The sequence below is a fragment of the Hetaerina americana genome, unplaced genomic scaffold (assembly GCF_022747635.1).
Source record: "Hetaerina americana unplaced genomic scaffold, ioHetAmer1.1.p SCAF_5, whole genome shotgun sequence".
In the NCBI taxonomy this organism is placed as follows: Eukaryota; Metazoa; Arthropoda; class Insecta; order Odonata; family Calopterygidae; genus Hetaerina; species Hetaerina americana.
The window spans coordinates 78,316,862-78,331,442 of NW_027287095.1; positions in this window are offsets into that span (position 1 = coordinate 78,316,862).

Sequence of the window (14,581 nt, forward strand, 5' to 3'; positions counted from 1 at the left end):
CTCAAGATTAGGTTTGGCTCATGTACAACCATTTTAATGTCGTTTTGGTTCTTTTATGTAATCCGAAGGAGGAGATTTGGTCTTAAAGTACCTTTTTGGAAGTTTAAGACTTACGCGAGCGGCGATTTTTACTTTTGATACCAAAGGAAATGCACTTTCACTTCCGCGTTTCAATATGTGGGCCATTCCATCTTCGTTCCCCACCGAGCTACATTTTCCTCCCCCTCTTTTCAAGTGATGTAATGTCAGCAAGCTCTCTTTTGGGATTAAAATGAACGTAAAAAAATGTGGGTCCATCTTAATCATTGTGTTTACAAGGTTACCATCGCGTTTTGCAAGCAAAATGTGTATATGTTATAGAGAAATGTAAATTTGGATACGTCGAAGGTGAAAATGAGATCTCGATTATATTCCAAAGTTGTGAGTGAAATAATTTGTGAGAAAAATAAAATAAACGAAATTTATTTTCAAGTTACCAAATCAAATATTAGGGTCTCCAGTTCAAATGCCCATTTCGAAGAGGCATGATAACTGTCCTTACATATCATGCTCTTGTGATGCATCTGCCGTATTAGATTTGTTAGGTCAATATTTTTCATGGAATTTTGATTCGACATAAATTAAAAAAAAGAACTTAAAATCTGAACAGTAGGAGCAAGCGGTAGAAGCAAGTCATGGGTGGTAAAAATTTCTGCAATCACTATTATTGAATACAAAGTGAATCAATGTTCCAGTGCGTTAGTGTGACCACATGAAATCAAAAAACATCTAGTTGAAATATTGCCATGGATTTTTCTTTTAAGAGCATCAGGGAAGAAAAGAGGAGGGTAAACCGGGTGAAAATATTTGATGCACATTTGGCGAAAAACAGAGAAAATGTAAGGAAGTGGGGAATCGGAGTGGGGGAAGAAGAGGGATAATAAAAGAATGGTAGGTGGGGATAAAACGTGGAAATAAAAAGAGATTCCTCCCCTCCCTCCGCCAAACCCCTATCCGTCCTCACACGACCTCTCCTCCCCCTCCGGCTTCAATAGATGAGGGTAACTTTTATGTCTCGGGACGCCGTTTGGCGGGTAAACAAACGGCTTGAGCGTATTTTGAAACTCAAACTGCCCTTGCATAATTGGGCTATTCATAAGCGCTGGTTGACGTTAGCTACGGGTGCGGGAAATGGATGACTCGCCCCGTGGATATGTCCTACTCGCAAGTCGACGAGAATGGTAGCCCTTTCCCTTCCACCCCTCCCCCCAACGCTCCCTTCCTCTCCCCCCGCAGACCTCTCCTACTCCAACCCTACACCCTCCTCATTCTACCCCGCCTTTCCTCTCCCATCGCTGCTCGTATTCTTCCCTCCTCCTCCTTTCCCCCCCCCCTCACCCCCTTGTCCCCCTTCTCCCTCTCCTCCGTTTCCCCTTCGTTACCCGGCTGTTCTCTATCTGAACAATCTACGGAGCGAGAGTCGATTAGAGGGGCGAGCTCGTGACGACATTCGAGGTGTTATTCAGAATGTAGCGTTAACAGTTGAAAATTTCTAACAAAGTGATCGTGATAAATACTCGAGGGCGAACATTTTCATGGGATCTCCATGGTGAATGCTATTTTTCTTGCTCCTATTACGTTTATAGTTGTCTATCCGCTTCTTACTTATTGCGTTTCTTTGAGAGGGGTTTATGAGGGGTATTGCAGACTGTTATATTTTTGTAGAGTAGTGTTGATAGAAGCGACCCACGTGTAACCTCGCTTATGTCCAGTGGTCGACGACCTTTACAATATTTAGGAAATTTTGGATCTTGTATTTTGTCTTCTAAAGAGTTCAGTTAAGGATTTTAAGGCTTTTGTATTTGGTTTCTATGATACTGATGTATATTAGGTGCCAGTTATTATCGTTGCTTTAATTGTACGCATTCATCACCTGTTAGAAATAAGTAACTCAAGTCCTTTTTAATAGTATGAAAAGAGTTTATTGCGTATTTTATGGTATGTGGGGAAAACCTTTATGTACGTAGGTCACAAAACGGCAAACCGAAAAGGTCGTGCGTTTTATTCTCGTCAATGATCGAGATGTTAAGTTCTGCTGCTTTTTATCATTTATTTTTTATGGCGGTAATCAGTTAGAAAAATATTTTTGATTTATTGCAACTAATACTTAGAAGAATCAGGGCTTAGTGATCTTTCTTTTGTTATCATTTTAGCTTGCATTTTAATCGGACATTACCAATTAACTTTGTCCCTTTGTCCTTTTGGAGAAGCTTATACATCATTATAATGTAACACTGAAAGCGTGGAAAAATTCCAGGGGACTATTGCTAAACTGCATATTATTGCCATACTATCTCTATGTATACGACCCCCTTCCTGCACGCGGATTAGCATACCATATTGAGCATTTCCTAATCTACCATGTCTTTTGGGTATTGGTTTTTTTGCCGCAACCTGAATGTGATAAAATATGGAAGAATATTTCAAGTGTTCCTAAATTAAAATTTTTGCAAATCAGCAGTTACGCCTACAATTATTATATTGACACTGAAATTCTCTTGTTTTCCATCTGAAAAATATATGTAGTGAAGGCCTAAGGCCCTTGATGGCACTCTCTGCCGTCCTTTAGAATTTAATGATCAACTAATCTGTCTTTTATGTGTTCACTGATGTTAGGGTAGCTTTCGTTGCATCTTGAGGACTGTTTATATGGAAGCCTCTCTTTTCTGAAAAGTGACAATGCTCTGCGAATTCTTATTTATTTAATTATTTATGTACCCTGCGAGCCACCGCTAGGGTGTGTGGCAGGTGGTGAATAGACACATATATGAACATACCAGACTCATTTGTACTCGAACATGACCCTACCGCGGTCGGACAATGTTATTATGATCTCTTATCGTGCGTGGAAAAAATGAAATCATAAATCTAATTGTTCTGTAAGTTAATCTTTTTAATTTTATTGGCATGCTCTCTGCTACCGTAGTCCGATGGGGGTAATAATAAATTTTCAACAAACCGCTATGAAAGATTCAGTCATCGTAATGGTAGTATTATGAAAGTGACTCCAGTTTGACGATTGCAATGAGAAAATGAAAGAATTTTAGACCGAAAATTTCAATCGGGGTTCCGCTCAAATGATTAATGTGTTTATAACTACTATTATAAACTTCTATAATGATACGTAAAGCATTACCGTTCAGACTCCTGTTAATTTTGCACACTCATATGCGTGAATACCTAACTGGTTTCGACCTATTCACATCGTTATCAAACGTACAAAGTAATTTGATAATGATGTGAAAACGTCGAAACCGGTTAAGATTTCAATAAATGAGTGCGGTGAATTATCAGGAGTTAATTAATCATCATGTGCAAATTTCACAAAGTCACCAGCTTCTAAAATTGATTCTACTAGTCTTTCAACCACGCGTACTTTGGAGATTATCATCTTAGTAAGCTTCGAGAATCATCACACTGCTGCTTGAAATGAATTATCATGTCATTAAGGCTAGGGAACACTGCGCTTAAATCAAGTTTTTTCCGCTTCAAGCAAAAAATAAGCTACAACAGTGTTATGTCAACTGCTGTTGGGTTTGCACTCCGAACATTCGTTTACTTCGTAACCGTTTTAAAGGCAATAAATACTTGTATGCTACCAATTTAGTTTAAAAGTCCCCGGTTTTATCTTTTTTCTCTAAGAAAAAAATGTTAAAAAGCAGCATCCTAACACCATTGTATTTCCCTGTAAATACAGATTCATCATTTGAAAAACGCGATTTGCTGATTTATTTCCCCTTGTAAATGTATTTAATTCGCTTTACTTATAATTTTTTCTCCCCGAGGCAAACTCTAAAAAATGACGGGTAAATGTAAACATTCTTTGGTTAGTACCTTATTTATTCTAGATTCTTTACTATTGACTTCAGATTTAAATAATTTTAGTCTTTCGATGGGTTATACATAACACATATACGATTATAAAACGCACCTATAATATTCTAGAGTAGGTTTAAGTAAGATTTAAATAGTATTTGGTTCTGATAGAAATAATGAAACGCCTTCTGAAAATTACTGATGTTTTGAAAATGTGTAGAAGTTTTTTCTCATTCTTATCCCAGTAAGAAGCTCTAGCGATAATGTATTTTCCTTGTGCTATTTATTTTCTTAAATTCAAATTTTTCTTTTACATTGGTTCCTCAGACATGTGCCACATTGTTGTTTATATAATTATCGTCAATACGAGACATGTATCCCAGGGTTGATGGTTTCTGTTAATAATTTGCAATAGATAGTTGATGCGTCGATGAACTGCTGTTACTCTCAATACTGTTGGTGTTAAACTACGTAATTTGGCTACTCCGCGATGAAATTTCTCAGTTTCCTCTACTGACCACTGTGGTCCCTTAGTGAAGAAGAGACCCTTACCTAAGTCGTTCACAGCCAATTGGTGGTCGTTCAGAAAGTACATTTATAAAACATATCACTTAATATGTAGTATTTGGCCATCTTACTCAAGGATGAGCCCATAAGCCCACAGAGTATTGTCATTTACTGCCCATGTTTACTAATTCACCTTAAATATTCTTTTATTCTGTAGTTATTTTCCCTTTATAGAGGCCAAGCCAAAATTCACAGCCCAGCAGAAGCGTCGTGTAATTAGTCTTCTTTTCATTTCAAAGTTAATATATTTTACTCCCTGCTTGCTCTTTATTCTCACCTGCCACTTAATTTTGTTTGTTGTTTATGCTTTTGTATTCCTTGCGTGAACCTTTTTCTCCAGGAGAAATAGTGAAATCCATTTAGCTCTTCTTATCTGAGTTAACTTTTCCTATTTTGTTTACTTTTGGTTTCTCGTTTCATCTCCTTATGATCGTCAACATGATGTCATTTTTCGGATACTGTTTGGTTTGATTTTCTGTGCCCTATTTATCTGATGCATAGAGTGTGTTTTTTATTGCTAGTTTACAATGCTTCTTCTGGGTGAATACGCTTTACCTTTTCGTCATCAGCGCATTACTTGAGCGATTCTGAACTTGTTATCCGTAGAAATTAGGTCCATGTCATGTATTTTAATTATTATGATAAGTCTGTGGTAGAATAAAAATGTATACGACCAAAATATAAATATACACTTATAATTGTTTAACTGTGTAAAAATAACTTTGGGCAACCAAAATCAATTTTTTTATGCTTCAGGACATTACATCAGTGTTACTTTGAATTAATATCCAAATTCTTTATTCTCCGAAACCTATTTCGATTCCTTCTTCTCATGATAGCATCTGGCAGTGCATTACACACTTTCGGTTCCTTTTACATTTACATAAGGCATCTTTAATGTATCTAGGTTTCAGCTATCTTCCTAGAAAATCTTGGCATAGTTTACTTAGGTTGAAGATCCTACACTGCTGACTCTTATTCTAACAGCAAGAAGGGTTTCTTTGGTTAATCAGGCCAATCGCACCACGTTTTTGTTATACTTACACCTGTATTAAAGTTCCAATGGAATATTCAAGAAACTTCATGAGTTCATAAGCTTATTGTGATACAATTTGGAGTTCATTATTTACGAGTTAACAGACGAGGCGGGTTTTAGGCTCTGTAATTTCTTTTGTAACTGTATGGTTCTATACAATACAACAGTACAACAGCTGCATACAGCTTGAACTTATATTGGTAAGGTGAACTCAGTTCAGCATACTAGTAATTGCCTCAACAGACTGGGATAATAGTTTTTGATAAATTGACATAAAGGTAATCCCTTACATGAAACCTCAGAATGACTTAAATCGTGGCAATGGAACCAGGGACCTTAAGACAATCCAGATAGTACACTCCTCACTGAACTAAACGAGTCAGAGGAATTGGGCTAAATGTTCTAAAAAAGATTTAAGATAAAGCTAGGTAATATTTCTTATTCATGGTTTTTGATTACTCATATAACGTCCTAAATATGCCGTTAAGAACCGTATAGGATAATCCTGAAATAGAGCTGGAATCCAGAAGAATTTATGCTATGCTAGGCGGAAGAGAGTTATCGAAAGTTGCAGTGCTGTATATACATGAGTGACGGTGAAACTTCACTGCCCTAGAATTGGTAAGTATATTAAGGCGTTATAAGAATTAATCGCCTTGCATCCTTCCAACTTCTTGCACTCGATATATAGGGCACTTATTTCCCGATTTATCCTGATGTTTACTTCAGCAGTTTCAAATTCAGGCTGATTGCATAAAATGCTATTGTTCACTTGAAAAATGTGGTAAGTCAAAGTACATTTAAACAATTATCTCTTTTTCTGAAACGTAAACTTATATAATGCGTAATATAGCTATTCAGAGCTTAATTAGAGCCACATGAACGGCATACAGCACGAGAGGTCTTGTTTAAATGGTCAACTATGTCATAGCAATTTGATAAAGAGAAAAAAATAAGTCGTAGCTTCAAGAAATTAGTATCTAATTTATTTATATAGCAACTTTCATTAGAAATCTATTTAATCAAATTGCTGCACAAATAATTTTGAATTTAAGTATTTAGTAAGTATAATAAGGGTATATGAAATATCGTTCTTGGTAGGACGGCAGGGATATTCTACCTGTTAACTCTGTGTCACATTCAGTGGATTAATCCTTGTGGTAGGGTACACGTGAGGCATGGATGTGAAGGAATATGGAAAGAGTCTATAGATTGACTGTGACCTAGTTATATACTTATGTTATCTATTTAGATGCGTTCATAAATCCCAGAAGGGAGATCCCGCGAGGGTTATATTATCATGCGGTGGCTCGCTCGATAAATTTTCTTAAATATTCTTTATGGAGAATTTTCAGAAATGTACGACTCACTGACGTTTCATGTAGCTCAATCTTGCGATGGTAAACGATGGTTTTGAATTGTAATTATCCGACCTATTTTTTATTAAACTATTAGCGATTGAAGATAATATATTTTGTAGCGTGTTACGCCACAGTTGTGTAGAATTCGTGTCATTCTATCATCGAATATTTGTTCTCTTAGGATTAAATCGAGGGAGCATGTTTGTAAGAACTAACAGTGTACTACACAACATGGAGTAAATACTAAATTTATTTAGCAGACCTAAACTAAAGAAACATTTTTATTTAGTTTTAAATGAAACATTTGCTATTATTTTATTAATTATAAAATAATATGTCGCTTTTTATTGATATTTATTATTATTATCTGAACATTTGGAGATGAGATGTTTCCGAAATTTCTCTCGCTATTTCGCGATTATGTAGTCTAGTAAACTTCATACCTATCTTTGATTAATTCACTTACGCAATGGTAAATTAGTTTCTAAGACGAAGTTAGAAGTAAATCAAGCTTTCTTATAATACGAAAATGCATAAAAGAAGGAAAGCTCGCATCTTCGTATTATACATTTTAATCAAATTCATTTATATGACAATATAAGATATTACTCAATAATTATATTTGTAACGGTTAAATGAATATAATCTTCCAAAGGATTCGCTTCCGTTTCCTAATAATTTGTTTTCTTGTACACGAAGAAAATAAACAAACGGTAATTTTTTCTAAATACCTTTTATTTTCGATCAAGAAATGTCTAAATCAGCTAGAAACAGCAAAACAAGTATACATATATATTTTTCCTTTTTCATTTTTTTTTCGTAGAAATTACGTTTTTTCATAGTTTGAATCAAATCATAGTCTCTCTAAGTAATGTAAATGATTATTTGATTCGCGTATCCATTCTAAATTCTGTTCTATTTCGTTTTTTATACACGTTAATCTAACCTGGGGAAATATAATATTTTTTCTTAAAATTTCATAGGCACACACACACACACACACACACACACACACACACATATATATATATATGTATATATATATATATATATATATATATATATATATATTCAAATGTAAATATATCCGTGTGTATACATATATATATATATATATATATATATATATATATATATATATATATATATATATACATATATATATATAGTATATATATATATATATAATTTGTGTGTGTAAATGAATGGCTTAAAAAATCTAGGTTGCTTTATCAACGAATTTTCCTGATGGAAATACTTTTTTAGCTGGTGACTAGATATATATTTGATAAGAAATATCGAATAGGAGGCCTTTTTTAATCGTTTTTCGCTTACTTTGTATATGAATAACGGCAGTAGCCTTCGCTTAGCACTGTATCTGAAGTTCGTCCATAAATTACAGTAAGAATGCGTCCTTGAAAATTTTCGTGATAATATTCTTGTTTTAGCATATTTGTTGGTAACGTAAGGAGGGTTCTCTGCCGCCTAAACTTATCCATAATATTCTCTTTTTATTTGATAAAGGCCGTAATAATAATAATTTATTGCTTGACAACAATTTTACTAATTATTGGAGCCCCAGTACATAATGCTACTTTAAAACCTAAACTGCGCACGATGACCTTTAAAATCTCCAGGGAAAAATTCAAATAATATATAGACCATTTAATTTTGTATCAGTTGAAACTAAACCTATATTTAGACTCATATCAATGTACAATGAAAACAGTAGTTACCTTTTTTAAAAATTTCGCATCGATTCTATCCTCCAACGATATTTCATTGCTTTAAATTGAGGAAATGTGAGAATGTTTACGTTATCATGGGCACTTTTTTTTACAGTCTGCGTGTTGAAAATGTCACACTAATATTTCACGTTGAGCAAGAGACCAAAAATTTGAAAGGTTGTTAATTTATTGGTGAGCTATAAACATACTTATCTTCAACATTCAAAACAGGTTAAATTCGTCTATTATTTCCATTCTCACATGAAATTAATTTGTCTGTATTGTTCGTTACCAGCGCGCTCCGTCCTCACCATTTAATGCACATCAGCCGAAAGGAGGCAGTATATTTGTAAAAGAGCAATTAACTATTTTGTTTTAACAAAACTAGCGATACACGAAGAGGCGAAAATTTTCTTGAGAGTTCATTGTATTTCACATTTTTGGATTTATTTTATCCGGGTGAAAGGTACTTTCTGGAGAATGAAAACAAGGGCAAATGTCCAAAAGCTGTGGTTATTCTACACATCATCTCTGGGTAGACAAGGACTGACCTCTGGTATGACAGCGGGCACTGATGGAAAAACGAGCGAATGGAAGGGAGAAGGGAATGAGAGACAGACAAGCCGGGCAGTCAGCCCTTCCTCTCTCTGTCTGGGAGGGAGAGGTATTTTGAGTTCCAACTCAGCTCCTTAACTCGCGACGTCCGCCTCCAAAATTTGCATCCGGCTTCGACAAAGTAGACACCGTCCAGCCGGGGGGGGGGGGGAAGAAGGAGCAGCTCTTTGGAGGGAATAGGTTGAGGGTTGAGATGGTGCGGAAGGAGAGGGGTGGGCCAAGGTGCCTAATAAGGTTGGAGTCTCCTCAACTTAAGGCCTGACTCGAGAGTCCATTAAACGTCTGTTTGCTAGAGAATGAAAAAGGAAATAATCATTATGATAGTAACTCTTTCGTTTCAAATTTTTTTTTGCTGAGTGAAAGTGAAATTTTCAGAGGTGGCATTCTAATATCAAAACATAAAATATTTTTAAAGGGCAATGTCACATGTCTTAAAAAGGATAATACTCAAATTTAGTACGACTAAATGAGATAACTGTGGTAATGATCTGTGATAACTGTTCTACGTACATGCTCATTTTGAAATTTGGAAATTGAAAAATATAGACATTATTGTGGAAGTTTGATTCCTGGGTCTTGGTCATAATTAGATGACTAGTATTATACGACGTTTACGCATGCTGGAAGATATGGCATCTGAGTCTTGCGAGGGTACTATCTTTTTAAGCCAAACATTTAATTCCTATCAGATTTAACTGCGATAAGGGGTACCATTATTCATGTTTACTTTATTCATGTCTTCGATGATATTCCAAAGTCGTTGAAATATGGATGCGATTCATTCCATAAAGGTTGGCGTTGTTTTACATTTACCTTTTTGTTATTTTACTCTATGGTATAGGCGTTTTCTCGATTTTTCCTAATTTTTAATCTCATTTTTGATCATTTCTTAACATATTTTAATTCTTGCAGAAAGCTCCTACCGGAAAATTGGGAAATTGTGATTTATTATCCCTGTCAATTTGGTAAGGAAGCATGTTTGTATGGAATTGTTTTCAAGAATATCTTAAGTGTTTGAAATAGGACCTCGAGGAAATTTGCTTGGAATTCCTTTCCATTATGAAAATACGACAAAATAAAACTTTATCAATTAATCGCTGATATAGACGACGCGATATGATGGCGTCCACGACGGATGATGCTCACTAATTTATCTCCTTATAATATTCCCTGGATTCCATGTAACCACTTATCGCAAAACCAGTAAAATAGTGACAATTCCGTATTACTTATGGGTTGCCTTTGAGTTAATATTCTCATATAGGATACCGACTGAAGTTCAGGAATGCCAAGGGCTCCTATTTTTTCCCCAACGCAAGCCATTTTGGACTATATGTCCTATTTTTACACAAATACCAGCACCTTTATAAAGCGGAGGACAATATAATTAAAGTGCAGCGTAATTAGCACGTGTTTAAATTTAAAAATTAATACGTATGCTCCATTACTGCAGAGTTCGTTACTAAACGCACGTTTCAACAATTTTCATTACTTTTCAAACAAACATTCGTTTGGCACAGGGATTTGTATTAACAGGACCCAATTTATGCTTTTCTTTTTTTTAAAGCTTTGAAGATCCTTCATGAGATAAATATTCTTTATTGGCTAGTTTTTATATCCATCGCGAATATTTTTCACTAACATGTCGAGAATATTAAAAGTGGGTTGCAATAATTGCATCTATCATTTTACTAATTTTTCTACTTGCTACATGCGTAAATCATTGCACACTCTAAAAGGTAAGCACTACAGATAAAGCATTAGGCTTTAAGTTGATGAAAAGAAATGGCTATGACCAATAATTTATGGGGATTGTGATTTAAAAAATAAAATTAACATTCTGATGTAATATTAGCTTATATTGCGAATGAGCCACTTGCAATGGGGCACTGATTTTGCGATTTTTTTTAATGCTGCCGATTACCTGAGGAAACCCACAGTTATCACATATATACTCCTCTGTTAAGGTCTAATATAGTAATACTGTTGCATATGAGGAACTAATTGATCTTATTTTATGTTTGCTAAGGAGTTAGGTGAAGCTTCGTGAGCAAACGAGCATCGGGCATTCGCCAATGGGTGGAGCGCTCGGATTCGGATCTAGACCTTGCAGTTGCCAGCTGTAAGCTCAATCTGTATTGATCACTAGGGCAGAGCTCTTACTAAGCGTAAAACCAGTTATATTGAGTATTTTCCGGAGTAACTGTTTCAGTATCATTCATCAAAACCAAATAAATAATTTAAGCGGGAATAGCGTTCAAGTTGAAGTCATGCACCAAGGCCGCTATTCATATCGGATATAAATAATATCTGAACATTCTTTCCGTGTCCTCGGATATGGATGGCCTAATGCAAACGATTGAATTATCTGTCACCTGCCGCATGAGCCATTCTGCTTAGTGAAAAAACGGAATTTATTAGTCTCGAAATAAATGCAAAATATTTGTGCTGCATTCGTTTAGAAATTATTAAAGTTATTAGTTATTTAAGATCTTTCAAAACGAAAATTAACAACTGGCTTGTGGTTCTCTGAATGGCTTTCTCTCTGGAACATATCGTAAATGTCTGCAGAATGCCATTACTAGATACCATGAAACCTGAAGGAAAAACGTACATATTCAGCGTTCTCTGAATTTCCCAATTTTTCCCAGTAATATAAGCATTTATAAACATAACTACCCAGAATTTAGCTTTAAATAAAATATTAATTTTGAAATGCATTCTGCATAGCTTTAAATTGATAATAACGTTCTTAAGATCAATTGTAATAATAACTATAGCAATATTAATATGTACGGTCATCGCGTATTATCTTTTGAAAGTTCCTCAGAATAGTCTTCTGCAGCTCAAAGATGAATCAATACTGTAATATTTTTATAACATAAATTTTTAAATGTAAGAATCAGTACCACAAATATGTGAAGTTTGCATTATATTTTGCAGTTGAGCATTAAGATTACATTAGATTAACTAAAACACATAATTACTCGATATTCTAATTTTTAAGTTCAACAAAGCGATTATCACCCTGTGTACTTCTATATTTCACGGTTTTGAAGGCCTTCTGGGGTATTAAGTAAGGTGAAGGGGCTCATTCGCTAAGCATTGATTAATCATTTGTCTATTGATTGGTCAAGGCTTGTTCATCACCGTTCCGCTAGTACCTTTTCAAATTTTTCTCCCTCGGAGAGTCGATCACATTTTCTCTCAGATTCTTCTGATATTAATACTCTAGGCAATAGGATTGAACAATGCGAGAATTATCAGTTCTATTCAAGATCGTCGGTTTTACGCGTGTACGAGAGATGTTGTAGGAAAATTAAATTATGCGAAATATTTATAGCGCATAGTGGGCGATGGTCTTGAAGCGATCCGGAGAGAACGAGGAATTCGAGAATGGATTGTGGGGCAGGGTAGAGGGGAGGGGGTAAAGGGGGTAGGGGTGTTGGCGGCGGGGTTGAGGGAATAGCCCAGCAACAAAGGCCACCGAGTCACACACAGTCGTCACCTGCTGAATTTTAATGCATTATGACGGACGACGGGGAGCGTTCCGGACTCCAAGGCAGGAGTGTGGGGGCGGTAGCGGCACGGGGGAAGGGAGTGGGAGGAAGTCGAAGAGTTCGGGCTGGTTTAAAGGGTGAACGGGGTGGTTGGGGAAGAAACGGTGTCTACGGCTCAGGGGGGGGGGTATGAGGGAGGCAGAAAGAGAAATATGACTGCATTAAGCGCCCACATGCTCACCCTGCCCTCCCCTCCATCCTCCCACCGACACGCCCCCTCCCACCACCCGCACACCCCCTCCCTCCCGTTTCTACCGCCCAGTCCACGGTTCATGACACCGCTCCCCCTCCCCGCTTTTGGGTCCCCCTCTCCGAGCGAGCGAGTACTGCTCTCGTGTAGCTGCCTGCTGTGAGTTGACTCTCCAGCGCACCCTCCCTCTGCTTCACTTCCTCTCTCTTTTCTCATCTTATTCCCCTTCACTCATTGAATGGATTGGTGGCCAGCGTACCGACTTTGCATGCCCAGGACTCCGGTTCGGTTCTAGGTCGTGGAAGACGTTTTCTAGTGGCTCCCCGTGAGAGGGGAGCTATTGAAGTGCACCGTATTGTACTTGAATTGAAAGCTACATACACTGCGGACCCCCTGACGCCTTTCTTCAGCCTGAGGGTAGTTCCGAAGCCGGTTTTCTCTCTCCCCTCTTGTCTTTCCACAACTCATGTCTATCGCTAATTACGCTCTTCCTTTATGCTGTGCAAATTAAATCAGCAATCGGGGTACTAGTGAAACAACCGTAACTGCACATGCAATCGCCCGAAAATCCATCACCATGACTATCCTTTGTCTGCTTCACACTTTTCCATCTTGCTTGGCCATTTCTCCCACAAACTTGCCCCCGCATAATTTCCCAATGGTCCGAAAGGAGACTCTATGTCTGTCTATTCACCTCTTTTACTTCCTTCTTCCTTCCGTCCTTTCCTTTGCCTTGCCGTCTGCTTTCCGGTTAGACTATTGCCTTGGCAAATGTCTGGAGAGACACCTGTTCCGTGTGTGTCAACACTATCGACGAAGTTTTGTTTCTACCACCCCACCCTGGCAGTTGCCCATACTCAGCGGGGGCTTTATGAACTGGTCGGGGTGTTTCTTAAAGAACGCTATTCTTCTCTGCTCATCGCACTTCCACCGACAAAGCTCGTAGCCTCTCTATTCTCTGGGTGAATATTCGAATAAGCACACCTGTGACGTTTGAGTGAGCCTCAGAGTGCGTTGCGAAATTATTTCTTGCGATGATCGCATAGCCTATGGCACAATATCATGGGTAAACACCAACGCAAACATGTGCATCATATTATTTCCCTGTGGCGGATAAGCTTAGTGTCATCAATTACACAATTATGCAAAATGTTGAGCATGCCATGAGCAAGTAAAGAGCCTTTTGACTTACCTGCTTTCGCCATTCATTTTCCAAGATTCAGTGTTTGATGATTTTAAGTACCAAGAACTTGAGTGAAACTCTAATATCCAATTTGATTTGCAGTCAACTTTTAATGACACGTTTTAAAGAGCATTTTAATATTCAAGTGAATGTTGGTGACCATTGAAAGCAGTTATTTCCTCTTCGGTGTGAAAAAATTCCTTCGAATTCTTTAGTTTGGCATTACAAAATCAAATTATTTCAGAGTTGATAATTTTCATATGCCTTATGAATCTTATCTGTCAATACATGTTGTGAGAGAGTATTCCATTCGTGGCTTACTGGGCGGCAACCACATATTTCTCATTCCCGACGTTTCTGCGGAAGGCAAATGCGTATTCGTGTCTCATTGAACGCGTTAAATTTTTTGATTAGCATTTTGATTTGGTTGCACTCGAAGCAGCTGCATACGTGCTTATGAATAAAGAAAGAAGGGGGATGCAGAAAT